Source organism: Melospiza melodia, chromosome 8 (genome assembly GCF_035770615.1).
Source record: "Melospiza melodia melodia isolate bMelMel2 chromosome 8, bMelMel2.pri, whole genome shotgun sequence".
Classification (NCBI taxonomy): Eukaryota; Metazoa; Chordata; class Aves; order Passeriformes; family Passerellidae; genus Melospiza; species Melospiza melodia.
In genome coordinates, this window is record NC_086201.1 from 13,214,367 (window position 1) to 13,241,037 (window position 26,671).

Here is a 26,671-nt window from a genome sequence, read left to right on the forward strand (position 1 = left end):
TTTTAGCCTGGATTCGTGTAAGTCTAGATTTATAATGTATTCTTGCCAGGTGTCCAAGAGGGATGTTTCCTCTTCCCGAGGCTATCAAATACCCTCACAATTAATATTCACATTAGCTGCAATTCCTTTCTTAGTTTTCATGATCCAAGTGGCCTGGAAGCATTAAGAGATATATAACGATGCTCACGACCAGAGCTGGATCTGACCTTTTAATATCCATGACAAAACAGAGGGTAAATAAATCCCTTCAGAAAGAACTTGACATTAATTCCACCTTATCTGCCCAAACCTGTCAAAGGTTACTACTCATCTGGGCTATTAAAATGCTAGTGTTTGCAGACTCGGAGAAAATTGCTGTCTCTTGGCAGAACAAGAGCCAGCAAGCCAGAACAACAGTCAGAAAGTAAATTTTTTTTTTTTTCACTCTGCATTAGAAGCTTGTTTTTAAGGTCTTCCCTACCAGCTTTCTCCAGATAACATTTATGAAAGTCATGTTTTGCAGTGGTAATTTGATGGTGCACCAAATCTTTATTCAAGATAATTAGCTACTTTGTCTTTGATGTGCACTTTACAGTGTATCATTATTTTTTTCAAAAGTATTGTGTGGCATTTTCAGGAATACTGGCTTTCCCTCCAATTATTTGGAGTAACGCAAATTCTTTTGTTTTAAACAGATGTGTAAGAGTTATTACTGTAAAGCTCAGTACACTCTTACTGTCCTTACCGAGTAACAAAGGAACAGGAACCAAACTTGGGGAAACCAGAGCACAAACAGAGAAAATGCTTAGGTGTGAGGACTTACAGAAAGCTGAAGTCAAATACAGAAACACAATTCAATGTTTATTTGTGGAATAATTTACTCTTGGGTGCACTCCATGTCTAATCAAAGTTTGGCTGCATGGTTGGACAAAGCTTAATTCTCTGTTCTCGTGGCTTTTTGTTAAGAGAATGGAAGGAAACTCTTCTTAAAAATAGGTTAGGCCTTTATGATTAAAGAAACTGTTGCATTTGATTCTTTTTTAAGAGAGATGTGGACTAAGAGGTTTCCCAGGGTTTTTCAGACACTCTAAATGCAGGACTTTGGAGAGGTGGTAGAGCACATTTCCCCATGCACCCTGACCTTTCCCACCCCAAATATCAGCATGAGCCACACCATCTTCCTCCCTGGCACCTTCCACGTTGTGCTTGTTGCCACTGGAAATCTGGATGCATTGGCCTGGAGGGGCACAGGCACTTCAAAAAGGACTGGGCACAAGTGGAGAGAGGGCCAGGGCAGTGGGGCTGCCTCTGAGGCTCATATGTTCTGTAGTCCAGGCAGAACGTCTGGATTTGCATTTTCAGACTCCAGTGGGGATTTCTGTGGAAAGAGTCTATTAGCAGTCATGACTGGTAACTTCAAAGATGCCCTTTCCTTATTGCAGGCTGATGTGTGCGTGGCAAACTATAAAGTCATGCATAACATTTACGATGGTGAAATATACTGCTGGCATGCTGCAAGGTTTTGATTTGCTCCAGGAACCAGCTCTTGTCTCACATCAGCATTTTATGTAAATAGGATGATTTTGTTTTTTCCCACAGACAGTAAGAATAAGAATGTAGTTAATGTCCTTGACAAAATATATTAGAAAAGAATTCCACAAATGTATTTTATTTTCCCTGAGGAGAGCAGTTAGAGATGGCAGAACAAGAAGGCTTTGTAAGAAAGGTGTCCCATGAACATCATGATACTTTAAGTTAATGCTGCACAGGACAAACTGTAATGCTGACCTCATATTCCTGAGCTACATGTGTAATTCAAACACATAAAAGTGCTGAGAAAAATCAGTGATATCATTTGATATCATTCTAAGCACAGCCTAGTGTGTGCCTCCTTTATGCTTTCCCTTCTGGTAGTAGCTACTCCAGAGAAACGTGCAACTTTGGTGTTTCCTCTCTCCCACAAAACTCTCCACTCAGCAGATAGCTTGGTTTTTTTCCATTATGAAGCAATTGAAGGTTTGCATTGCTTGGGATATGAACATAAAATTTCCATCCATATTTAATCAACCTGGAGGAATGTCCTTGACTGGGACCAGGGTGTCTTCTTCAGAGTAGGTGTAGGCTGGCATTTCCTTGATGGAAGTGGCAGTGGGAACATCGCTGGTGTTGTCACCACACTGCATCAAGCAGTTCTGTAGTTTGATTATTATGATATGCCTCTGTTTTCAGCTGATGTTCTCTCTTTGTAACTCAGGTTAAAATGGAAAGTTTATGCCATTTGAACAAATGGCAGGCAACTCAGGAGGACTACAAGGATGTTGTGAGGTCATGGATGGGAGGAAATTAGAGGGGAAAAATCCCAAATCCCTGGACTGTACTCTAATTTTGTTATTCACAGTAGGGAACACTCATCTGTACATATCAAACTCACAAATCTATTAATAATTGCATTCATCTACACAAATATATACAAATAGCAAGGCTACAAAGCAAGCAGAAAGTTAAGAAATAGTAGAACTATTTGCCTGGGTGACATGAGTCTGCTTAGTATTCGCATTTTGATCTAGGACTTCAGGGGCCATGTTTATTTGCTTTTTTCCCCTGCATGGGAATGCCTAGAAGGGAAAAAATGGCCACAATTTTACTAACTCTCATATTAAGTGTGAGATAATTATAATAAGGGGCTCTTGCAGAACTCCTGTAATAACCTTTATCTTTATTGCATAGATGGAAGGAAAGGTCAAGATCTGTTCAACTGGTATCTTTGTGTGGCAGACTTAGTGTTAGCTCCATGCTTTATATACATAATATGTCCTCAGAGACTGCAAGGAAAGCAAACAGACCTCATCAATTTCTCTAATGATTCCTCTGAAAGATACTTTTTTTTTTTTATCTTGGTTTGTATTTTTAGCTCACTTTAACAACACCTCTATTACCAGGCTGTCAGAGACCTCGTACATAGAATTTATGTTGGCTTTCATAAAGAAAAATTAGATGCTATCTCAAGGACAGTCTCTACTTTTAATGTCATTAAAGCTAAATGAGTTATTGTTGATATTCACTGAGGAACAGCAAATAGAATTAGATGGAGAAAAATCTTAGTGATAAGATGATGTGCTGGCTGTAACTGTCCACTGCAGAGAAGAGGTAATTTATAAGCATTGCTCTCTTTAATGTATAAGTAACCTGCACTTTATACTGTGTGGTTGGCTCTATTAATCCTAGGGGAGGGATGTAGGCTCTGGAGAAGGGATGTGGATATTAGTTATAATACTCTATTTCTCCAGCAGCACTAAGTGTGGGGCTGGGCAGTTCAGCCCCAGGCATCCTCAGCACCCTCAGATGCTGCAGAGGAAAAGAAACCTGGTCTGGGGCCACTGGCTGCTGGAGGAAAGCACAGCTCATGAAAAGAGGGAAAGATTTTAAGTAGGAAGGTGATGATCATCAGCACAACACTGAGTGATACCTCTGTTTCTGGGTCCGTGTCCTGTGATGGGTCAGGCTGGAAGGGACCACCACAGTGCTCATCTGGTGCAACCTCCCTGCTCAGGCATCCCACCCCAGAGCACGTGGCACAGGAGTGTGTCCAGACAGCTCCTGAGTACATCCAGGGAGGGAAACTCCCAGCCTCTCTGGTCAGCCTCTCCAGTGCTTGGTCACTTCACAATAGAGAATTCTCCCTCATTTTCAGGTAGAACTTTGTCTGCATCAGTTTCTGCCCAGCAAGTTCCACTTGACTGTTTCTTAGGATACAACTGGTTATAGTTGAATTCTTTTAAAGTTTAGAATTAAAAGCTTCCTTCCCTATTAGGATAAAGAAGCAAAGGAAGGCCAGTGGTATTTCACAGACTGGAAGATTCCTGCATCTGCATACTTTGCTCTTGAACAATATAACATTTGCCTTAAACTGGTTCTGTAAAAGAGTGAGGAAAGAAGCAAAACAGGGTTGAATATTTCCCTGTTTTTACTCAGCTTGCCCAGGCTCATAGGGAAAAGCAGAGAACTCTGTAGATGATAGAGAATTTTATAAAAGGCTGTTTTCTGTGGTAATCCCACCTTATCTATAGATCTGTGGTGCAGATGTCATCAACTTTGTTTCTTGTGCAACTGAGAGCTCTTTAGCTGTAAACTCCAAAGTTGGAGTGGAATGAATATGGAGATCCCACAGCATATTCTATGGGCTCAAAGTGTCTGTGGGGGAAAAAAAAGAGAGAGATTGAATTTCCTGGTAGGGAAGAAAGTGCTACATATTTCATTTTATGTCTGTGGTATAAAGACTAAGAAATTCTTTTAAGAAAGATCAAAAGCAGATACATTTATATGTAACATCTTAATGCATAACTGGTTTGTTGGGGTATTGCAGAGAGCTATTGCAAATGAAAAATAAATGTTAAAAGAACATTATTAAGCTATGAAGTTAGAAACCTGAAGGATAGAAAATGTCATTGCAAACTTAATTAGACCCCCTAATGTGTGTGCAGTATGAAGGGCTTTAATTACCTGATCACAAACTATTTTTTGCACAGCATCCTCCATTCCTTTCAGCCTAGAAACCGGATAGTCTTTAATTAATGAGCAACTATTCAATATTTTGTTTTCTCCTCAATATGCCATCTTAAGTTTTACTCACTGTATGCTCTTCAAACCCAGCTCCAGACCCATAATTATTCATTTCTTGATGGGAAATTCTTGTGAAGTGTACTTCACAAGAAAATCTATTTTACAAATATTTGTTATTTTAACACGAGATGATGGGTTATTATAATTTTTTTGGAAGTTAATTGTGTCACAAGGAAAAATAATAAATTAATTTGGAATCTTAAAGCAAATAAAACTACTTCATGAGTTTATATGCATTTGAAGAAAAATTTTAATTAACCTAAGCTGCATGTACTACCTGGTGAAAAAAAAATGAGATCCCAGCATTTTAAATAGTTAATTCTCCCTCTAACCCCCACCACAGCATAGGCTGAGAATAAGAATTTGACCTGTTAAAAGGCAAAAACAAGTGAGAGCAAGAGCATGGCTTGTGCCAAGGAGAGCTGTTGCCTCCCTTGCTGTGTCATTAAGGCCCTGAGCTGCTCACTTTGCACTGGCAGAAAACTGAACTTTAAATTGTTGCTGTGAATCAGACAGACCAACCCTGGTGATAGTGAGAGGTAGCTATTGGAATAAAATACCTCCTCTGTTCCCAGGAATGGGTACTTGCCCTGCATTTTAAAGTCACTGGCTGGTGCACAGGTGTACTCCTGGCTGCTGAGGCCTGAGCCTTTTGCTGATGAGCAAAGTCCTGCTTGCTCCCTCTTCTTGGCATGTCCATCTGTGTGGTTTTCCTCATACCCTGTCCACAAGGTGGCCTCTCCAAATAATTTAAGGCAAAGCAGGATAAGTAGTTGCCTGAGAGGCAGCAGTGACCTGTCACTGAGACCACTCTCTCACGTCCTGATCAATCTCTTGATAAGAGGATTAGTGGTTTTAAGCAAGTGGAGAGAGGTACGAGAACTAAATGAAGTGAACCAGAACTTTATCCCTTAAGGCATAGTTCAAAGCAAGTTTACAGATTTCTATTTAAATGACCACATTCCAAGTTTGCTTAAGGGTCAGTAACGATTTGAGCTTAAAATTTCCAAATTGTGGTTGGAAGCCTTGAAATCAGTTACTCTGCCTTGCTAACATAGACTATAGCAGATCTTCCTATGAATCAGCATTTTTTAAATTAAATCTAAACAATATTATAGAAAAACTCTGTTCATTGTCATTTTAGTTTGTCTCCATAAAACTGTTATCTAATAATTGGTAGCTCCATCTCTTGTACAGGTGGGCCTAAAGTGTGTTCTCACAGGCCTTATGAATGAAACTGTTCTTTTTTTCTGTTTTTTCTCGTCTTCCTCATACTGTGATCCCCCTCCTTCAATTTCTGTAAGGATGAAGATATTAGTGGGAACACCTGCTTTATTGGGGAACTGCATCTGACAGTGGAGATTTCCAGAAACATTCTGCACTGCTGGGTGAAGCCTGGGTCCTGCAGAAATAATAGCTGACCATATAACAGAGAGGAGAGGAGGAGTTCATGGTAGAACCTGCAGAAATGAATGCTGATGTTTTCCAGCTTTTTAACACCTGCCTGGAAGCCTTAATATTTTTGGCACAGAATGGTGGATGAATGGGTGTGTATGTGTAGGTGTGCAAGCATGCTGGTATCTTAAAGAAACCAAATAAGAGTGGAATAAGCAAACCTGATTGTGTGATTTTACTGAGTCTTGCATGGCTCAGAGCTAGGATGAGAGGTCCATATTTGCTGCTATTGAATGTCTGTAGCAGACAGAAGCACCTAGTTTTTCCTTGTCTGATCTCTTGTAAAAGGCCCTGAAAAACTAGATCTGAGTTTTTTTCAGTAAGACCACTAAAGCAAGGTGATGATTTTGAAATATGAACAGCCACAGTAAAATTAATGTTGTTCCTCCTGGTGAGCTCCATGAACTTTGCCATCTTTTGGGTTGGATAAACTATTTGAATAATGGGCAGGTCTAAGAGGACAGATCCCAAGGGGAATGTAATCTGGAGGTGCCCTTATCCTCCCTAGGATGCCTCCTCACAAACATAAATTCTGTTTGCTGGGGAAGGAATGTTGCGTCTGTGATAAAGAATTTAACATGCAAATTGTTATTAATTCTGCTTCAATCAAAGGAGCACAGAGCAGCTACAAGGAAGAATAATAACAGAATAATTTAACTTAGATCCCCTAAAATGTGACACACCAGTGTGTGTCAGTAATTTTTACTTCTAGGTAGGGAGGCAGCATGTCAAAGAGATAAAAATTACTCCAGGTTTAAACATGCACATATCCTTTGAAACCAGTGGATTTATTTTATTTAATCCAATGGAAAATTGCTGAAGTCTCTCTTTTCAAGTGAGTAAAGATTCTGTACCTTTTAGGTGAGATGCTGGACTCTGAATTTGTTTGTTTAATTTTTCCAACTGTAAATGTGATGGGATAATGGGATCTATCACTGTGTATTTATTTAATTTATAGGTGAGAGGCTCCCTCTAAAATGGCCTCCATAAAAACATTATGCAACATCCAAGAGGGTTCTTAGAGGTCTTTTAAACTTCCTCTCTTTCTCTCCCTCTTTCTCTCTCTCTCTTTCTTTCTGCCTGCATTCTTTCTTTCCTTTGTCAAAATCCATTGATTTCCTTTCACAAGCTGCCTATATTCTACAAGTTTAGTAACTTCACAACTCCTCTATCCATTTTTGTCATCAACTGTTTAGCCATTGCAGTTTCTGTATACCTTGAAAACTATTTGTAAATTGAATTATAGAACTTCCTTTCAGTTTTTAGCTCTTCTAAGTGATGTCAAGTTTCTTGACACCTGCAGTTAGTGGTAATAGCTTGGTGGACTCTGGATAATGGCTCTCTAGCAAGAGAGAAAGATACTTTCTACACTGCTATTACTTCATAGGTTTTTCTAAAAAGTGTAGAACAAGTTCTTTGCTAAGATCAGAGCTGTGTGCTGCCATGCAGCAGGAACATCCATCAAGTGAGATGATTTGTCCTGAAGAGAAGCAGTAAGTAGGTGAAAAAGACTGACAAGGTATTATTTACCCCTATTTGACAGATGAGAAGTCAGGACCCAGAGACTGTCTGGATTAAGTGGCAAAAAAATAAATGGCTTTGTGAGTCCTGGTGTCCTGTCATTGTTCAGTCCAGGGAGTTGGATCTGGAGAATGTTAGAAATCCCTCATGGTTTGTGCAGTTAATTTCTGTTGGCATGGGAGTGGGATGTAGAACCAGGGGAAAGATGGGTCAGCAGTCAGTGTAGCATCTTGAGACAAGGGCAAGATATCCACTTAAACAGTGAGCTAGGTAGAGGCACTTCAGATATCACCAGAGAGAGAGTGGGCCCACCCTGAGAGCAGCCCAGGTATGTTAAACTGGAGACTGGTGAACTTTCTTCGTAGTATTTAACCTGCTAAATAGCTGTAATGGCTAATTCTGAAATACTTCTGTCTGACTGTATATTGCATCTTAACTGGCAAATGCCAAAGTTAACAGAATCTATTATAAAATGCCTTTTCTCGGTGTCACTGAAAATCATGCTGTATTTTTTTTTTCTTTAAGAAAAAAGAGAAAACAATGTTATTTGATAGGAGAGTAACATGATGCTTTTGCAAGAAAGACAGGTTTTTTTTTTCAGTTCAGTCAACACTGGGGGTTCATGTGCTTTTCCTCACCTTAGTGGGATCACAGGGAATTGAAATTGGCTGGGGAAGCAGCAGCTAAGCTGTCACTTTGTGGCGTTCATTTGGAAGTGCACTACACAGGAATGCTGAATTCGCCCTCCTGCTGTGCAGCCCGGGATGAGCCGAGCTGAGTGATTGCAGTGTCAGAATGAGAAGCAGTTCAATGGCATAGAAGGAATATAATTTCTGTGGGCACCTCAGGATGTGCACAGAACAGGCTGGGCTGTTAGGGGAGGTCACTTCTGAGAGGAAATATGATTTCCTGACTGTCTCTAATAATGGTAAATCTAATTCATATTTTCATATTCATTGCTGAGTATTATGCAGACTTGGCAAGTTGTTAAGGACAAAACAGAGTAACTGTAAGAAACACGAGAACTGAAGCACAAGAAATTGTAAAATCATGTATACCAGGAAGCAGGAAGTCTGTGGGATAGGTGGAATGAGCACACTGCTGTCTTGAAAATTTTGGTGCCAGGTTGTAGCCTGAAAGAGTTTTAGGTGCTGTTCAGTGCAAGATGTCATATTACTGCAATAAATTAGATATGTTTTCTTGTACACTATTTCAAGGGACAATGGAGGGTGAAAGAGTTGTGGAAAAACTCATACGAGATGTTGGCATTTCTGCCCATTGAAGAATTTAAGCTGTCCCATTTTTAAAAAATGTTTGCTGTCCATCCCCTCGACCTACCCTGAGTGCCTTTTAATACAACTGTTCACCACTAAAAGCAGTTTCAGCAGTATTGCTTCTTTTCTAAAAATAGACTGCAAGAACATCTTTGTTATCTGCAGTGTGAATTGTTTTAGTAGGAAACTGCTTTGCAACAGTATCATTTCTTAAATTGCATATTACTTTAACAACCACATCCACCCAAAACATAATGATTGTGACTGAAGAGATACAATTCTGAATCACAAAGTGGAATGCACAAAGGTTTAGATGCAAGTGACACCAGTTTTCATTCTGCATATACACGCAGGAGTTGTGATTACAGCAATATGCATTTTCTTCTGTTGGCAGCAATGCCAAACCAAGGCCAGGCTGGATGGGGCTCTGAGTAATGTGGTTTAGTGGAAGCTGTTCCTCCCCATGGCTGTGGGATTGGAACTAGATAATCTTTATAATGGACAATCCATTCCAACCCAAACCATTCCATGAAACCAAAATTCAAGTGTAGATTAAAGGATGTCCCAGTGAAATGAACAGAACTTCAGTGATGAAAGAATGTATTGCTGAAATCCATTTTAGTGACATTCCTTAATCATGTTCTCAGAAGGTGGAACATATTTCAGCAGCTGTAGTGTGGGTTTGTGAGATCAGATCTGTTTGTCCAGATCAGCAAAAACCTTGAGAAGTGAGCTGGCTTTGTGCATCCCCAGCAGTGTGTCAGCCACTGTTTGTTGCTGAACAGTGTCCTTCACACCTTCTCAACCCATCTTGCCTTGCAAATGCAAGATTTGGGATGAAAGTGGCTGCAAAAGCCCCCTGTGGCAAACAGGCAGAAAGCCAAGGACTGGCAGAGCCTTTGTGAAGGGCGGGTGGAGAATGTTGGGTTAACATGACTGGGACAAGTCAGTGGTGCAGTAGATGCATCAAAAGCCTTGGCAGTGATTGCTGCAGGCACATCTGAAATGGCTTTTCTAGCCCTGGGTAGTGCTGGAGTCTGATGGGCAGAGTTTTCAGTGACCTAAGCTAGCATTGCACGCAGTAGGTTCTCAGTAGGGCAGACTTTTACTCCTCAGCAAAGGTTTTCAGCTCCTCACTGTAGGTTAGGTAAGGTTTTCACAGCTAGGGATTGAGGAGCTTTGATGACAGCTGTACACCACTTCCCACACATGCCCACTCTCCCCCATAAAAGGGGGAAAAAAGGCTCATATTTCCAAGTTGACATTAATTAAGTTCTGATGAGTTCATAGTGGGGCAGTTAGTAATGCATTTAAGAAACAAGATACAGTTGCATCATTGTTTACCTATTTCATTTTTTCTTGTTTTAGTCTATTTCCTGCATTTAATATTTAAAACAAAAAGCATAAGAAAACATGGAGAAAACTTGGAAGGCTAACAATCAAAAAAAAAAAATCACAGAACCTTTCCACTTACATAATTCAATTAAGCACATTCTTCCCATGATGCATTGAGGAAATATATTATTACAGACACAAAGCACTTTGTAATGTTGTATTATTAACTCCTTCTGGGGCCAGATGATTTTTCTGCCAGATTAGAAGGAAGGAGCAATAGGATGTAATGTCAATTAACCTAATTGCTATGGGTCTTTCAGGACTAGGGCTTATGTGCATTCCCAGAATGGGGATACAAAAATGTGTGCATTTAGGATTTCCAGATCTTTGGAGAGAGTTTAAAATGCCCTGGATATTACCCTGGTGAGAGCTGTGTGCTCATCTGCCTGAGCAGTAAAAATAGGCTATTTTTATTTAATTGGATGGTGGAAAGCTAGAGATTTCTCACATCAGTCCGATGGCAGATTCAAGATTTTACATATGTCAAAACAAAGCCATCTGGATTTGTTTATATTGCAGTTAGTCTTTTGCAGGAGTCCAAGTGGCTATTTGAGAGCCACTGTAGCATCAGCATAACAAATAAACACAGGTCATGGTGCAGCCCTTTCCAGTTTCTTGGGTCACCATGGAGAACCCTTTGCTTACAGGTCTGCAGGATGAGTATGTGTTAGCCAAAGCTGCAGAAATGAAGATAGGGTCATAAAAAGTCACATCTAGACATATAAAATCATATGAGTTAAAAGACTCAGTCCCAGTTTTAAACATTCTCATTGCCTCTATTTTTCTTCAATTCATTTACCTCTCAATCCTGTTGCATTATATGGGCATAAATTTTATTTTTCTGTTCACAAATGCAGGATTTATTCAACAGAAGATTGAGTTTTTTAGGGTGTTTTACATAAATAAAACATTTTACTTCTGAGTTGAAAAAAAAAAACCAAACAAAACCAAGCATTCCTGCTTGAAATAACAGAAATCTGTTTTAATTGATTGAAGGCAATTAACAAGATTGATTGCTCAACCCACCTTCAATCCAGTTAGGAATGGTTGATTGTGCAAGAGATAAATAAAGATGGTTAGTGAAGTTCCTGGTGGAGCCTTGATTGGAGGCTATGATTTAGCCTCAAATAAATCATGACAGAGCAAAGCTATCAAATGGTTCTGTCTCTCCTTTAAAGAGACCTCCAAGTCAGCTGGAAAGCCTTTCCTATTTGTCTAGGGGGACTGCAGTCTCTCAGTTTTATGGTGGTTCAGGCTGGGAATGGCTTAATCAAGCTCACTGAAAGAGAAATTAATACATAAATAATACATAATTAATAGGATCATCAGCACAAGTTAGGTTTAGTTATAACATTTGTTAGCCAGTGGGTCCAAAATCTTTCAAGTCCACTTCAGTTTAATATACTTTAATTGTCAAAGCTCACAGGTAGGTTTTCCTGGCCCTGTGTCATTATTGCCTTCATCTAGAGTGGGGCACAGATCAACTCACATGTTTTCCTAAGCACCAGGCATGGAACTTGCTCTATGCAGCACATGAAGGGGCTTGAAGCAGTTTGTATTTGGGGTGATCTGATTATGCCTTAGGTTATTATGGTAAGGAGGGGCAGAGTTAGTGATTTTTGGCCCATCTGTGATGAAAACTAATGCTTAGGGTGACCTTAGGCATAGACCTAAGGTCTTTTCTATCTACCTTTATGGTACAAAAGGAAAGAAAGAAGAGTTCATCCCCTTCAAGCGTTCAGTTCTGTTTTCCTTATAGCTCATGGGAGCTCCCATGAACATGAGGAGCATGTCCTGGCCCTCATGATTTCTGCCAGCTGCTCTCCCCTGGGCAGAGGAGTCTGGTAGTGTAGCTGTAATGCCTGGAGTGTTCCCCAGTTTGTCCCTCTCCATCTGTTTGGATTTGGAACTGGAAATAGTGTTTGGATTGAGACCCTTTGGATTTGCTTTGAGAAGCAAATCCCCAAGAGCTGCCCAGAGAAGTGCTTCCTGGTGGCTGAGATAGAGCTCTACATCTTGGAGACTCAGAGGATGAATAAGTGATTGTCCTTGCTAGGGTGCAGCTGAACTTGTCTAAGCCATGGCAGAGCAAGGGCATAAATTAGATGTATTAAAGAAAGGTGCTGCTTTTGTAGCATCAATTTAGTCAAAATGTGGTGGTGATGATGGATGAATCTTCGTGCATCCTCCCCACCCCACGCAGCCCCTCTCCCCTTCTGCTCTCTCTGATGGGGCAGTATTTTGGTTTGTCCCAATGTAAGGACATAGGGTGGGTGTTGCAGGAAGAGTTGTCTGGCTGCTTGCATAATTAAAGTGTTCCAGAGATGGGGGAGCTGAGATGTTCACAATTGGCTTTGTGCACGTTGGCTGGCATAAAGGCCTAAAATGCTGCTGGAAACTGGAACACCTGGGCAAATTGGTTTCCTGAGGTTGCTGACAGCTTTTTGGTGAATCCCCCCGCCCTCACTCCCAGCAGAGACACCTGCAGGATATGTCCAGCCCAGAGATAAAGGTTCTTTTTTTGGTAAGACTGTCTGGAAATGCTCAAGTAATAATCTTCAGTTCTTTAATTCTGGATGAATTTGAGGCAGAAATGTATGTCTAAAGTAATACACATATTCTGAGAAGTTAGGATGTCATTAAAATGAGCACTAACAATTTTTTTTTTTCAGTAGTGTTGATGTGCCTTTCAGATACTGAATCTCCCTAAGAGATAGAATTTGTAAGGCTGGGTGGCTAGGAGGGAGGAGAAGGAAACTGATGGACCATGATACCAGGTCTGTCTTTGATTTCCAGAAAACTTTGCAGTTACGATCCCTGGTTCTGACTAGTCAAATAAAGGATAAACTTTCCCTTTGAAAAATTACCTGTGTCAGTACTAAGTTTTTTTGTTCAAGGAAAAGGATCATTTTTGGTGACATTTTTCAAAGAGAAACTTTGAAATTAAATTAAATTTTTATTGTTTTTCAGAGTTCTCCTGTTCAGTATAGTTATTGGAAAATAAGCCAATGAATAAATAGTTCACAAATAAAATTAGCTGGGTTTTTTGCAGTTTTTTTTTTTTCATTTATTCACAGTTTCCTACAAAATGTCACCAGCTTCAAATAAGAAATTTCCCTAATATGTTTCACTGGGAGAAAAGAAATAGATGTTTTTCAACTCTTCTGTCAGCATATGCTTTGAGACACTGAATAATTATGAATCTCAATATACTCCTTTATCTAAAAGCTTATATGTTTTATTAGTTTTGTGGTTTCTGAGGTTTTGTTTTTTCTTTAGAGGTTTGATGAAGAGATCAGTAAAATTTAGCAATAGATTTGACAATTCATATAGACAGACCTAGAAATCTGACAAGAAAACACATCTGGAAATCCCTATTAAAACAAAATCTACTGGGTCCACAGGTTTTCTGAAAATTATGTTGGGTATTTGGCTTTCATGTTCTAGTAAACATGAATAATAATTCCCCAATCTCCTGCTATGTCTGTTATTCATGATTTTATAGCTCCATGTTGTGTTCTACTTCAGACATAATTTTTTTCAGGCTAAAAAATCCTAGTCTGTTTAATCTTTCAACATTCTGAAGATATTTTATATCATTGGCCTACTTTATGGCTGTTTTCTATATTTTTTTTCCAATTCAACTATATATTTGTGAAAGGGAGAGACAAAAGCATCACAGTTTTCAAGTTGGGGTCGCATAACTGTTAATATATAAAGCAATTTCAGTGCTTTCTGGATGGCTGGCTCTCTTCTTTTTCTTGCAATTCCTAAAAACCTCTTTGGGCTTTTGGCCATTTTTGGGTCCAGAGCTGATGTTTGCATCCAGCAATTTACAAGGCTTCAGGATTCCTGAATGACAGTAGCAGATTTCCAAGCTATTTCAGATGGGTGGTGTGGTGAGGATGATTTTGTCTATGTGGTGTGGTGCTTTGCATTTTCTGATGCTCTTTATTTTCCATTTTACTACCTGGTCATTCCATATCAATCAGATCCTTGTGCAGCTTTTCAGTCAGTCTTTATTTTCACAAGGCAACAACTTCTGTGTTATCACTGAGTTGTGCTGGTTCTCTGTATTCTGTGTTCTCTTTGATATGACATTTAGGAAGCCAGAAATAGCATAGATCAGAATAGATCCCCTAAAATGCACATTTTATTTTGGCATATATGAGCTTGGTTGATTTTCTTCTTTCACTGTTTTCAACAAAAGTTGATGGACGTGCAAGTGCATGGTATTAATTATAGCATCATTATCAATCCATAAACTGATTTCTCTGAAGGGTAATAATAAATTTGTAAGGTCTGTATTTCCTCTTAAAAAACAAGATGTCTTTTAGCCATTATACAATGATCTGCTTGTTTGTTTATTCTGATTTTTAAAATAATTTCTCCTAATTTATGGATTTATTTGTAAGTGGGTACCACAGTCTGTCTTAAAGCCTCTTAAAACATGCTCCTACATTTGCCACCTTCTGTTTCTCTGCTAATGAACTACATTTCATTGATAGGATAGCCATCACAGCCAGTAGTTGAGCAATTTTATACTGAATTTCTAAATTGTGGAAGAATATTAATTGATCTTAGTGGATTTTCTCTGTTTATTTTATTTACTAATTAGATATGTCAATTTAAAATAATTTTCTCACCCATAATTGAAAAAGAGCCAAGAGTTGGAAATACCCTAAGCTGTATCCTGTACTCTGCACTCATGAAAATGGCTTGCAGCATTTTTATCAATTTTTTTTTCTTACCACATGTTCAGAAAGGTATTTATTACTGGTTCTTGTACAGTTTATCAAATTACTTAGAAATTTTAAAGTTCTGTATTAAGCTGGTACTCTGTACTTACAGAGATGATCATAATTTCCATTTTTATCCTTTAATTGTGACCCCTTTAGAGGAAAGGCTTCTTACTTCAAATAGCTTCTCAGCCTCTGATTTTACCAGATGGTTTTTACTTCTTTCCTTTTAAAGAAATTTGTTGTCAGCATAAGTGGTTTTGATTTATTTTAAATCTCCAATATGATAACTTTAAAATACTTATATGGTTCTCAAAATAATTTATCCTGTTGTTACTTTTAATTTCTAACTAGCAAACCCTAGGTTTTATGATTTTTGTTTCTTGAAGTTAATCTCTGCTTTAAAATAACACTTTGGGTTTGTGTGTAGTTCTGCATTTGTGTGTTGAATTACAATTTTGTGTGGACAGTATTGCAGAGAAGCTCCTCAATAGCAGTGGTTTCATCCTGAGTGCTGGTTAAGTTTAAAGAGCACATTGTGTCTGTGTGTTGGGTACCTAGCCTGCCAACTCCAGCAATTACACATTTCTGTTTTCTAAAATTTGGAGTTTAAAGTGATAGGACAATTACACTCCCTATTCAGAGATGACAAATACTTCTCTCTGTTTTCTCTAGTCTTGGATCTTCCCTTAATGCCTTATCTACCACTTAGTGAAATAATATCATGTGGTCATGTTTTTGGTAACCCAGACCTAACACAATAATGTGGAAGTATTTCAATCCATATGGATGTTAGAGTGGTCAATAGTAACTCATTGTCCCTATTGGCTTCTAACCTTTCTTTTAAACATAGCACCTTTCTTTTTACCCAAAGGTGTTTCCCACTGCATCCTTACAAGCTCTGTCCCCTTTGCTGCCTCCTTGATGTTCCTGCTTTCCACCCCTATGTCTGCTGGGTTGTGTTTTCATAAGCCAGGTTAGTTACACTTCCAGAGTTAGCACATGTGCCTTTGACACAACCACAGACACCTGTATTGACAGGCTTGGCCTAAAATTCCTGAGGCTGTGCTTTCCTGGTTAAAATGAGTGCATTTTGTCCATTTCTCTCCTGTAATCAAGAGTAATCAATGGACTTTAGCACAATCTATTCCTCAGGAAGTCACATGAACACCAGTATGGGGAGAAACTGGACTCTTTGAAAATTCTAACCTGACACTCTCCAAGGATACCATAAAATAAATGATCAGGGAGCCTGTAGAATTGTTGCATTTTCCTTTATTAATAATGCATTGATTTAGTGGTGTTTTAAGAAACTTCTGTCAAAGCTGTGTGTTCTCCACGTGGGTACTGGTTCAGGTATTCATTAATGCTGTACTGCAGAAACTTGGTGAGTTCAAATGTGCATGAGACTGTAGCATTGATGCAGAAGCACTTGAGGGTATATCAGTGTCTTTACTAGAAGTTAAATTTGTATATTTGCACAGTTCTCTTCTGTTTGCCAGAGAACCAGCTCATCTTTGAAGACTGAACTGTGAATGTACATCCTAGCCCAGCTTATTATTCAGGCCTCACTGTGTGCAAAGGGTTTGAAAGGAAATCTTGTAATAGGTTAATTTTCCTCTCTGTGGGTTGCATTGTCTAAAAACACTTGCTTCTTTCTTCCCTTCTTTGCTACTTTTCAAGGTGTAGCTACTCATACTGCTTTCAGGATAAAAAGAAAAATACCTTAAGCACAATGCCTTCATCTTAATATTTGCAAAAGATGTGTTAGGTGTTCTTATTTCTTGTTCTAAAGACGAGCTCTTTCATGGATCCTATTCATAGAGCCTTTCTTTCACCTATGATCAGGAGATAAAAAGAATAAAAGAGCCCTGTGTGCTGGATTTCACACCTCAGGAGAAGGGCTTGTTAAGGAGCTATTGATTTCCTTTCTCCTCAACTCCCTCCTCTGTTCCCATACTTCCCCCCTACCCCAACTCCCGCCACTTTTGCCATACTTTAATGGGAAGTATTGACACCATTGGAGAGGCTTCTGAGATTTCTAGTTTTTAAGTGTTTGCCTAGCTATGATTTAAGGAAGAACTGTATGGAAGTGAAAGGAAAAAGGGCAGCTTACAAAGAGCAGCATCACATACTGTGCTGTTAGACAGAAACAGGTTCTCTAGGATGATCCTCCTTGGGGAAAGGACATGACAGAAACTGTTATCAAAGGTCTTAGGGACAGTCCAGTGTGATGCACAGCTTGCACATTTACAGAAACATTTATTGCATAGAAACTCCTCTTGTTGAAAGAAATTGTTTCCACCTTCCTTCTCTTGTGTTCATCCTCATGGGGGTAATGCTCATTTCAAAATCTGTTTTTTGCAAGCATTGAAATTTCAAACTCCCTGAGAAATTCCCATAATCTTCTAATTTTTAAAATAAAAGTAGTAGAACAGTTTTTATTGATGGTCTGATGTGATCTTGGGCCTGCCAAGTGTATCACAACTCCATATGTCCCACCATAACAACAGTAACAGGTGTTATTTGTATGCCAGAAAAAAATTGCACTTCAGAGTCACAATTTCAGGCCTCCTCCTTGGATCACTAACAGAAAGTTAATTTTTTTTTTTTGTGCTATAGTTTAGAGAACATCATGATCTTCAGAGCCTACTGCTGAGGATTGTTTGGTGTGGTTGGCATAATGAAATGTGTGGTCGAAACTTAATGGGTAGACATGCATTTGGAAGACATTGCACATTTGCCTGCCAAGATGCTGCAAAAGCTCATCTTACTTTATTGCAGGAGGAAGAGATGTGGTTTCTTTAAGTTGCTTTAGTGTCCTCAAGATTAATTTAATGTGGTTCGGTGATGGACCTCAATGTGAAAGTGCAATGACTAGACTCAAATGTAGGATGCTGCAAGCATTACAGTAACAGTTTTGTAGGAGGAAAGTATGTCAATTAAATTTAGCCCTCCTGTGGTAGAGACAAATTTATGTAATTCACTCGGCCAAGACAATGGCTGATGTACTTGAGCATGGTTTCATTGCTCTGAGGGGTGGGATTGTGGCTTCATTGCCACCCACATGGGAGAGCAGTAATGGGTAATAGTCTCAGGGCCGTACCAGGCTGGGAATTTTCCTGGTGATGTCCTTAACCCTGACCCCAGGAAGGGTGCAGGCTTCATAGGAGAAGGATCTGTCCAGAGTACTGAACCCTCTGGTCCCCTGAGAAAGGAGTTGCCTACTACTATAACCTGTCTTTTCTTCCTTATGGAAGTTGCTATAGGGCAGGGGGGAGGAAGGGTATAACAAGAAATATGTGTGCAGGCACCTGCATTTCAGTGCTTTATAGAACACTGGAGAAAATCAAGCCTACCTTTTTTTCTTCTTTCACAGGATATTGCTTTACTGATCCAAATGCAAATGCTATGAAACTTTATAACAGTGAAATAATGTAAGATAATGAAGCACAGTATTCATCTGGGGTCACTGTTGCATGGAACAACTAACACCTCTCTGGTGTCATCTTGCTGGATCCGTCTGGCAAATTGCAACCAGAGAGATACTGAGTGTACAGCACCAGCTATTTAAATGTACTTTGATGAAGCTAAACACAGGGAAGGTTCCCAGAGTTCCCCCAACACTGCCAGACATAAACACATTCACTGCATTGTTAATCCCACTAATTTAATGTAAAGCATGAAGGTCTCCATGAGATTTATGCAGAACAGCTGAAATCTATGATTAGTGTTGGCAGCAGAAGAGCAGTTTCAGTCTGTTGGCTAAGGTTAATGTAGTCAAGGTACTAGGGAAATATTTATCCTTGTTGTGATTTAGTTTAAAATACTATCTTTATGTAGGATTGCCTTTAAGATAAAGTGCAGGAGGCTTAACAGAAGCAGGAATTAGCTGCCGACTTTAAGCTAAGACTTGTAATTTACAGGTTTAATTTTGCTGCTTGCTTCTTGCTTCTATTATTATTTATTTATGTAGCAGGGATGATATTAACAGCGATAACAGCTTCACCTCCAGGTGCTCCAAAGACAAAGCTGATTCTGAAATCTAAAGTAGGGATCCATTCTCCATGAATGCAATACAGTTTTGTGAGATGCAGCTTCACATATGTATGCAAAGGGTGTCTCAGCACAGTAAGGAAATTGCACTTTGTTCATTGCTGGGAAGAAGAAGGGCAACCTGCCCAACTACAGATTGGATCAGGCATTTGGGCTATATCTGTATGAGGAAATGGAAGAAGACACAGACCATTTTCTCATCCTGAGGTCAAGTGATGTAGCTTGTGTATTATCCATTTGGTAAATTTGCTTTTCTTCAAAAGAGATCACTGTACCCAAGTCGCCTATTGGGAAAGGTCTCTGGCAGTTGCAGAATCTCAGACTTTGCCAAGGTACAGTTTGGCAGATTCTGGAAACAGATTGACACTAATTTGAACTGTTTAAAGCTCAAACTGTCCATTTCAGTATAGAAATGTGGTGTGGAACAAACCAATAAAATAAATTAGAATTTTCTTGGGGTAAATCAGAACAGGGGAAAAAATTTGCAAACCATTAAAAAGTTCTCCAATATTTTGTTTCATTTTCTTTGGTCTAAATAGAAGTGTTTCACTGCCCTTAAGGAACCCAAGAAACTTCATGTTTTTAATGTCACAATTAGACACTTTTTCATTTTGATACAGACTTTTTTAGAAAAGAATATTATATAGATTGCCTCAATGGCTATTCTTTTTTTTTTTTTTTTTTAATTTTTTTGCTTGCAAAATATTTTGATGATGTAAAAATTATGGGGTTTATTGGAAACAGTGTGATTAGTTCTACCAACTGTCAGGAGAAAGATAATAAGCAGCATCCTTTATATAAATGTAGTTTACTTTGGGCAGTCATCTATCTGATGTTAATGATGTTGTTAACAGCATTTGTTCCTGTGTTTGGAAAGCAGCTAACCAGACAGAAAGGTATGAACACAGTGTAATGGGCTAGATTAGCAGCAAATAACCTTCTCACTTGAGCAGATCATTTAAGGAAGTGATGAATTAGTATGGACACATTACTGCATCTCCTCTCCCCTACTTGTACAGAAACTGCCAGTAGCTCAGAGGTGTCCAAATAATGCTCGGGAGCCCAGGTGGACACTGCATTGCTGGAGCACAGCAGTCAGCCCTCAGTAAGTAACAAGTGTAATGCATTCCCAGTAGGACTCCTGCTTGATCAGGAGTCATTTTAATCCTTGCTGTGTAGGGAAGTTTAACTACCTCTTTGTAGATGAATTTTTTTTTTTCCATCAGGGGGTAGAGGGATGAGATGGAGAGCTGTCACTTCCTCAGATAATATGTTATGGGAGGATAATTTTGACAGGTGCCTCTTCTATTCTTTCTCCCCCTGCTCCTCCCTAATAGCAGCTCTGACAGTGTGCCAGGGGATATTGTTTCTGAGGTTATTGTCTGACAGTGTGCCAGGGGATATTATTTCTGAAGTTCTTGTCAAGAATGGGTGTTTCACAAAGAAAAATGTAGCTGCTGTTGGGAAAGAAGAAACATAAGCAGAAAGGAGGTTTCTCTTTATGAAGGTAGAATAGGGTTGAGACTGGCTTGAGTCATAGTATTGGAGCTGGAAGCTGAAGCATGAGTCTGGACACAGGCTAATCAGCTCAGAAGGCTGTTAACCAGAAATAACTGTTTACCTTTTGTCATGAAGACTATGGTGCATTTATAGGAAAGAGACATGAAGTGGAAAGAGATGCTCAGAGGTGACTGATGTGCTAAGTGGACACAACCTGCCCTCCAGCTTTTGGCCCCTGGATGAGGCTGACAGCTGTTTTCTCTTGAGCTCAGGCTGAAACCTGCTTAAATTGGTGGGAAAACCTCCCATTTACTCTCCTAAGCAGACAAGTTCCTCCAAGTAAATTTACTTGGTTTCTGCCGAAGGTTTGAAAGAATACTGAAAGAAAATTTAACTTGCCTTTTGAGAAAGAGAGGTGGGAAAACAAAGAACTTAGGTTTGCCATCCATGTACCAAATGTAGCTCTGTGGTATTGCAAACAGGGCTCTAAACATCAGCTCTTAAAGGAGCTGAGCAGTCCCCCTTGTCATCCTTTCCTTCTCCCCATGGTCTGGCCCCCTCTAACATCAAAATAATTTTTTTAAGGCCAGATGCTGAAAGAGAACAACTCCCTGGGGCCAGGTCCTGCTGTGAACTCCTGAGCTGGGCAGCTGCACTGAACTCACCCTCCAAACGAGGAGGAGCTTTTAGCAGCTCCCACTCTGGGCACAGGGAGATGGAGATGACAGCAAAGCAGTTTCACTGTGTTGCTTTGTGACAAGATATTAACAGTTCTGCCTTGATGTGTTAGGCAGGACTTTTTTCCATTACATAAGCAAAGCAACGTTTTTCGCCACTGGCATTCACAGGATGCAGAAATGGTAAAATGTGAAAAAACCCCAAATATTTAGACTTTGAAATTATGTTTTAGTTTTTATATCTTTTTGTGTTTTAGGGCTGAGCTGAGGTGAAAGAGGCAAGTTTCTACAATTGCCTGAACTGACAGTTACTTTTGTTTTGCAGCAGAAACTAAATGTATTTTTTAATTTTCATTGTTGGAGAAATTTGTAGCCACAAACCTGCCTAAGGTGCAGGTAGCAAACACTGATTAAGTATAATTTTTCTGCAAAAAGAAACCCTGTAGCATCCCACTAAAATCAGAGGGTGCTGAGTTTCCATATGGGGTGTTTATTGTGTCCTTGTCATGGTAGCCCTTGGTCTCTTTCCGCACATACAAGCAGAGACCTAGGACCCCTGCCATAACTTGGTTTTAGTCACTGGCTTACTCCAAACCTGAATTTAGTACCCACACCCAATACCCCACTGAGTTGTATTCCAGGTAGCACAAACTATAACAGAACAGAAATCCCATTGATTTTGGAGAAGATAAAAGTCAGAGTTTGTTTCAGCCTGAAAAATGTGAAAAGTTAGGCAATGCTTTCTCCTTCCTCTTTCAGATTTTCCTGTTGTTTCTTCATTGAAAATTCTTTCTTTCCTTGAAGTGCATGTACACTCAAGTACTTGGGAGCCGTTCCCAGGAAGTTCTGTATCACTCCTAGCTCGTGATCTTTCTCATCTGGCTATGGAAGTTTAAAGGGGAGAATGACATTGTTTTGCTCATAAGTACTGCCGTTCTGGGATTTATGACCATCTTAGCTGCTTTTTGTCTCCCTTTGGTTCCCTCACTAAGCTCTGGATAGCTCGAATCAAGTGCCCTCTTGTCCTTTTTCTTCAGGCACTGGAGACGGCACACTCTGATGTCACAGGTGAAATTTGAAGGTGGAGTGCTCTTTTCTGTGCTTGTATTTCTTTTACTGAAGGTTGAAATGTTGTAAATTGCTAACATCTGTGTTGTATGCCCTCTGCACATTTATAATCTGATTATTTATTTCCCCTCAATTCAGCTCATAAGAGTTACTTGGACAGAAATGAGAGTTTTCAATATGTCTTAAAATATCTCTCCTAGAAGGTAGTTAACCTCAGGCCTGCCTGCTCACCATGCAGGGCTGAGGATTGTGCAGGGGTTGCTGCTTGCATACTCATTTTGAGCCCATCCCATTACCTGTCTAACAAAGTGGGAGAGCAGAATGTATTCAGCAGAGCCCTTATGGGAAGCACCTTCTGCAAGTCTGTAAATAAGTTGCCATTTTATGTGCAGAGAGTTCATGCAGGGGGAGGCTGAGATAAAGTCCTGCATCTGGTCTTATCTTTCGGATTAACTGGGCTTTCATGAGCAGACACTTGCCCCCAATTTCCACTTGTCTGTTGGGAGGTGGAGACCAGTCTAAGAGGTTGGCCAAAGGATGATCTGAAGCTCGTCGAGTCTCACTGGTATGATTTGGCATAGCTCTGAATTAATGCATGAGGTAAAGAAACCAATATGTGTCTTCATGGTTATCAAACAACTGCTGTATTTCACCACAGTTGTGTGACATTCTCCTGAACCGCCCTTGAAAAGCTTTGGGGATCCCTCTGAATGGGAGAGTTGTGAAAATAGCCCATTTAGTCGAATCATTGTGTTTCCTGAGGGACTCATCCATGCAAATTCCAGGCAACAACAGCAGTTTTGAGATTTATGCTTCTTTTCAAAATTTTCTTTCTCATTTAAACTGGAATTCCATTTTTTCCTTTTCACTATAACCCATGAACTAGGTGAGCTGAGCGTTGGGAGGAGCACTGTGTCTGCTTGTCTCTGCCATCCTTCCCCACGTGCTGACTGCTGCTGCCTGAGTGGAAGCGCTGAGCCGGTCGGACCCTGCTCCAAACCACTGCAGCTGCTCTCCCCTCACCTTTTCATGCCTTTGCTGGCTCATAAAAAAAGCCTCATAAAATATTACTGTGCTGCCGTGGTCTGTGTCACAGCAGAGCCCCGTGCAGCCAGGCATTGTGGAACAAGCTTGGTCCGAGGGGCAGCCCTGGCCAGCTGTTAACCTTGTGGCCGCTGGCACTGGGGAAAAGCTTTTGCCTTCAAGAAGCTAGTGGCAAAATCTGGCACTAATGGAGCTCTTTGATTTATAAGCCCCATAGAATGCCAGAGGCAGAATTTCCCATGTAAATCATCTATCTGTTGTGTTTACAGGGCTTGTTAAAAGACACAGATTGAGGGGCTGTGCTCCCTCCCAGAGCAACTGTGTTGCATGGGAAATGCAAGTGCTTTGTTTTCTGCACTTGTTCATCATTTTGGTCCTGGGAATTAATCCTTATCAACAACAAGTTGTAATAGAGGCCATTTCTCAAGAGGACTTCTGCCATTCTCACCAATAGGTTTACTGTTAATAAATATTTGAACCTCCAGGGCTGTGAAATCTGGTACTGCATCCTACTTTCATCTCCTTAAATGGATGGATTTTTTCTGTGTCAGCTGTGGATCTTAAGTTTTCCAGTGACCGTCTGTGGCAATTGGTATTATTCAATCAATGGTCTACAGCCCACAGGTGGTCCATAAAGCATCAAAAGGTGATCTGTATAGCAGTGGGAGTTGGAAAGGAAAATCAAAGCAATCCTGAAGGCACACACACAGTGATGCCCCGTTGGTAGCAGCAAGCAGGGATCTGCCAGCAGCACACAGAACCATCTCATAGGCACAGATCAATGGGTACAGCTTTGCCTGTGGATTTCTTTTCTCTAAAAGGGTCATTAGCTCTTTACTTATTAGAGGAACTTGAGAAAAAAAAGTGCTCTAAGAGTGGTATTGGACCTCTGAATAATTTATTTTTACCAGTGTGGCTCTTTTGGTGTGGGAGGGATGTTTTTACATAGTTGCCCATCAGGTTTGGAGTGAACTAACTGATCCGGAGGCTGGATGTGAATAATTCTGGCTCTTGCTGAGGTGTTGAGGGAAGATCCCTAGCAGAGATGGCAGTGGGTGGGCAGCGAGATCAGCTTGCAGTGGGTGTGATACAGCTGTGAATCTTTTCCCTGGCAAAACTACAACCTCCTTGATGCACAGACAGTCCCTAAAGTTTGCTGGTCCCTCCCAGCTTGTTTCACAGCATTAAGGTGTACTACTTCTTTTGTCTCTTACTTTTCACCTTCACTTTCACTCTAGTCATTGTGTTTTAAGCTTTTCTTCACGACTGGGAGGACTGGAAACCCTCTGTTCCCCCTTTGTTGTTTTTCTTCTTTCCTTTTTATCTTATTAAAGGTGAGACATTTACATAATCACAGGGCTCCAAGGACATGAGCCTTTGGAGCAAACAAACAGAAAACAACAGTCTCCTTTATGCATCTTATATATCCATAAGTGTCTTACTAAAAATGTGGGGACTGCCACAGCTACGACTGTGAGGCAGTCTCTACTGACAGTTTCATTAGATTCTTGTTCTGAAAAGAACAAGATTTTTCACTTGAAATGTAAGGAAAAAAAATCTAGGAAAGACTCTCTGCTGGAATTTGAAATTGGCTCCTATGTGAAAAGCAGTATGAGTAACATCAGGACATATAGAACTTCTGTTTGTTCCACTCCTCAAAACATATCTGCTATATTTGGTTAACTTTTAATTAACATCAACAAGAATCTCCATTAAAAAAAAATATAGCTTATTTTATGAGAGGTTCGTTAACTGTCATATCATACTTGTAGAAAACAAGATCTTGTGCATAAAAAGTTCAGAGCTAGAGGTATAGGAAAAGCAAAGCTGTGAGGACAACTGGGATAACCAGATTTTTCCCCTTTTCAGCCTGATAAGCTCCTAATAGAAATAATTTTACAGATCTGTAATGGATTAACCCCAACCATTACCTGAGCCCCACAGAGCTGCTCACTCTCCCTCTGTGGGATGGGGGAGAGAATTGGAAGATTAAACATGAGAAAACTCATGGGTTGAGATAAAGACAATTTAATGGGTAAAGCAGAAACCACTCACACTTTTGCAAGCAGAGCAAGGAATTCATTCTCCACTTCCCATGGGTAGGGAGATGTTCTGCCATTCCCAGGACATCCAGGCTCCATCACGTGTAATGATGACTTGGGAATACAAATTCCATCACTCTGGACATCCCGCTGTCCTTTCCCCAGCTCTGTGTGCTGCCAATGGGATGGGATATCCCTGTGGTCAGCTGGGGTGACCCCTCCCATCCTCCCATCCCCTCCAGTCTCCTCCCTGCTGGGATGAGGAGCAGAAAAGTCCTTGGCTCTGTGCAAGCACTTCTTGGCAATAACTAAATCATCTCTGTATTGTCAATGGTGTTTCCAGCACAAATCCAAAACACAGCCCCATGCAAACTACTATGAGGAGAATTAATTACACTTCAGCCAAAACCAGCACATGATCACATGTTTTGAAGGGTGGTTTTTCAAGGAGGTAACTGGGATTGTGAGAGATCATCTCAGTAACATTGTTCATCTTCAGAGGCAGGCAATAACAGCAATGAAATGCAAAGAATGTTTTAGGAAGGGAGATATATGTGGTCTTTTACATTCATGACTGGGTGGAAAATAAGGCCTATTGTATATAGAAGAGAATTTCCCCAAGTTACAGTTTTTAAGGTGAAATGAAATAAACAAGGTATGGTTTCAAAGGATTGTGCCTTAGAAATGTTCCAGAATATTGTTTATTTAATATACTTCTAATAAAACAATTGAATTCTGAATTTAGTAAAACAAGAATATGCTAGATTTGAGGTTTTACACCATCTATAATAACATTTGGAAAAATGTTGGAATGCTTGTGTTTGAGGAAAAAAAATGAATGGAGATGAACCCCTAATCTCTTTAACACATCCTTGAACCATCAAAATGAATTGTAGGTCTGCTTTAATGGGCTTATTCCAATTTTGCTCACAATTACATTGTGTTGGTGAATGCTGCCAATTTTTTTCTGCCAATGCAGAAGCATTTTAAACTGGTACAACTTTTTGTGATGAAATTTTATGCTTACAAAATGCAGGACCTCTTTTACAAATATGGCTCTCCTGTGAGATTATGTTTTTCTGTGTTCTCTCTTTGCTTTTCATGTTTTACAAAACTGTTAGCTTCAAATTTCAATTCTAGCTGAATTACTGAAATGTTCTGAGGATTGCAGGAAGTCTGTGATATTCCTGGGCCAATATTACAGATAAGGGTGTAAAGATGAATTGAAAATGCTTCAGGCAGGAATACAGCCTTGAAGTTTTTCTGAAGGTTTGTCTTTGAAATCCCTCGGTCATTCTTCA

General features: G+C 39.9%; 1 protein-coding gene across 1 annotated transcript in view; it reads left to right on the forward strand.

The window, feature by feature from the left end:
* CNTNAP5 (contactin associated protein family member 5) overlaps window positions 1-26,671 on the forward strand; it is a 269,119-nt gene that overhangs the window by 94,022 nt on the left and 148,426 nt on the right. The window lies entirely within an intron of this gene.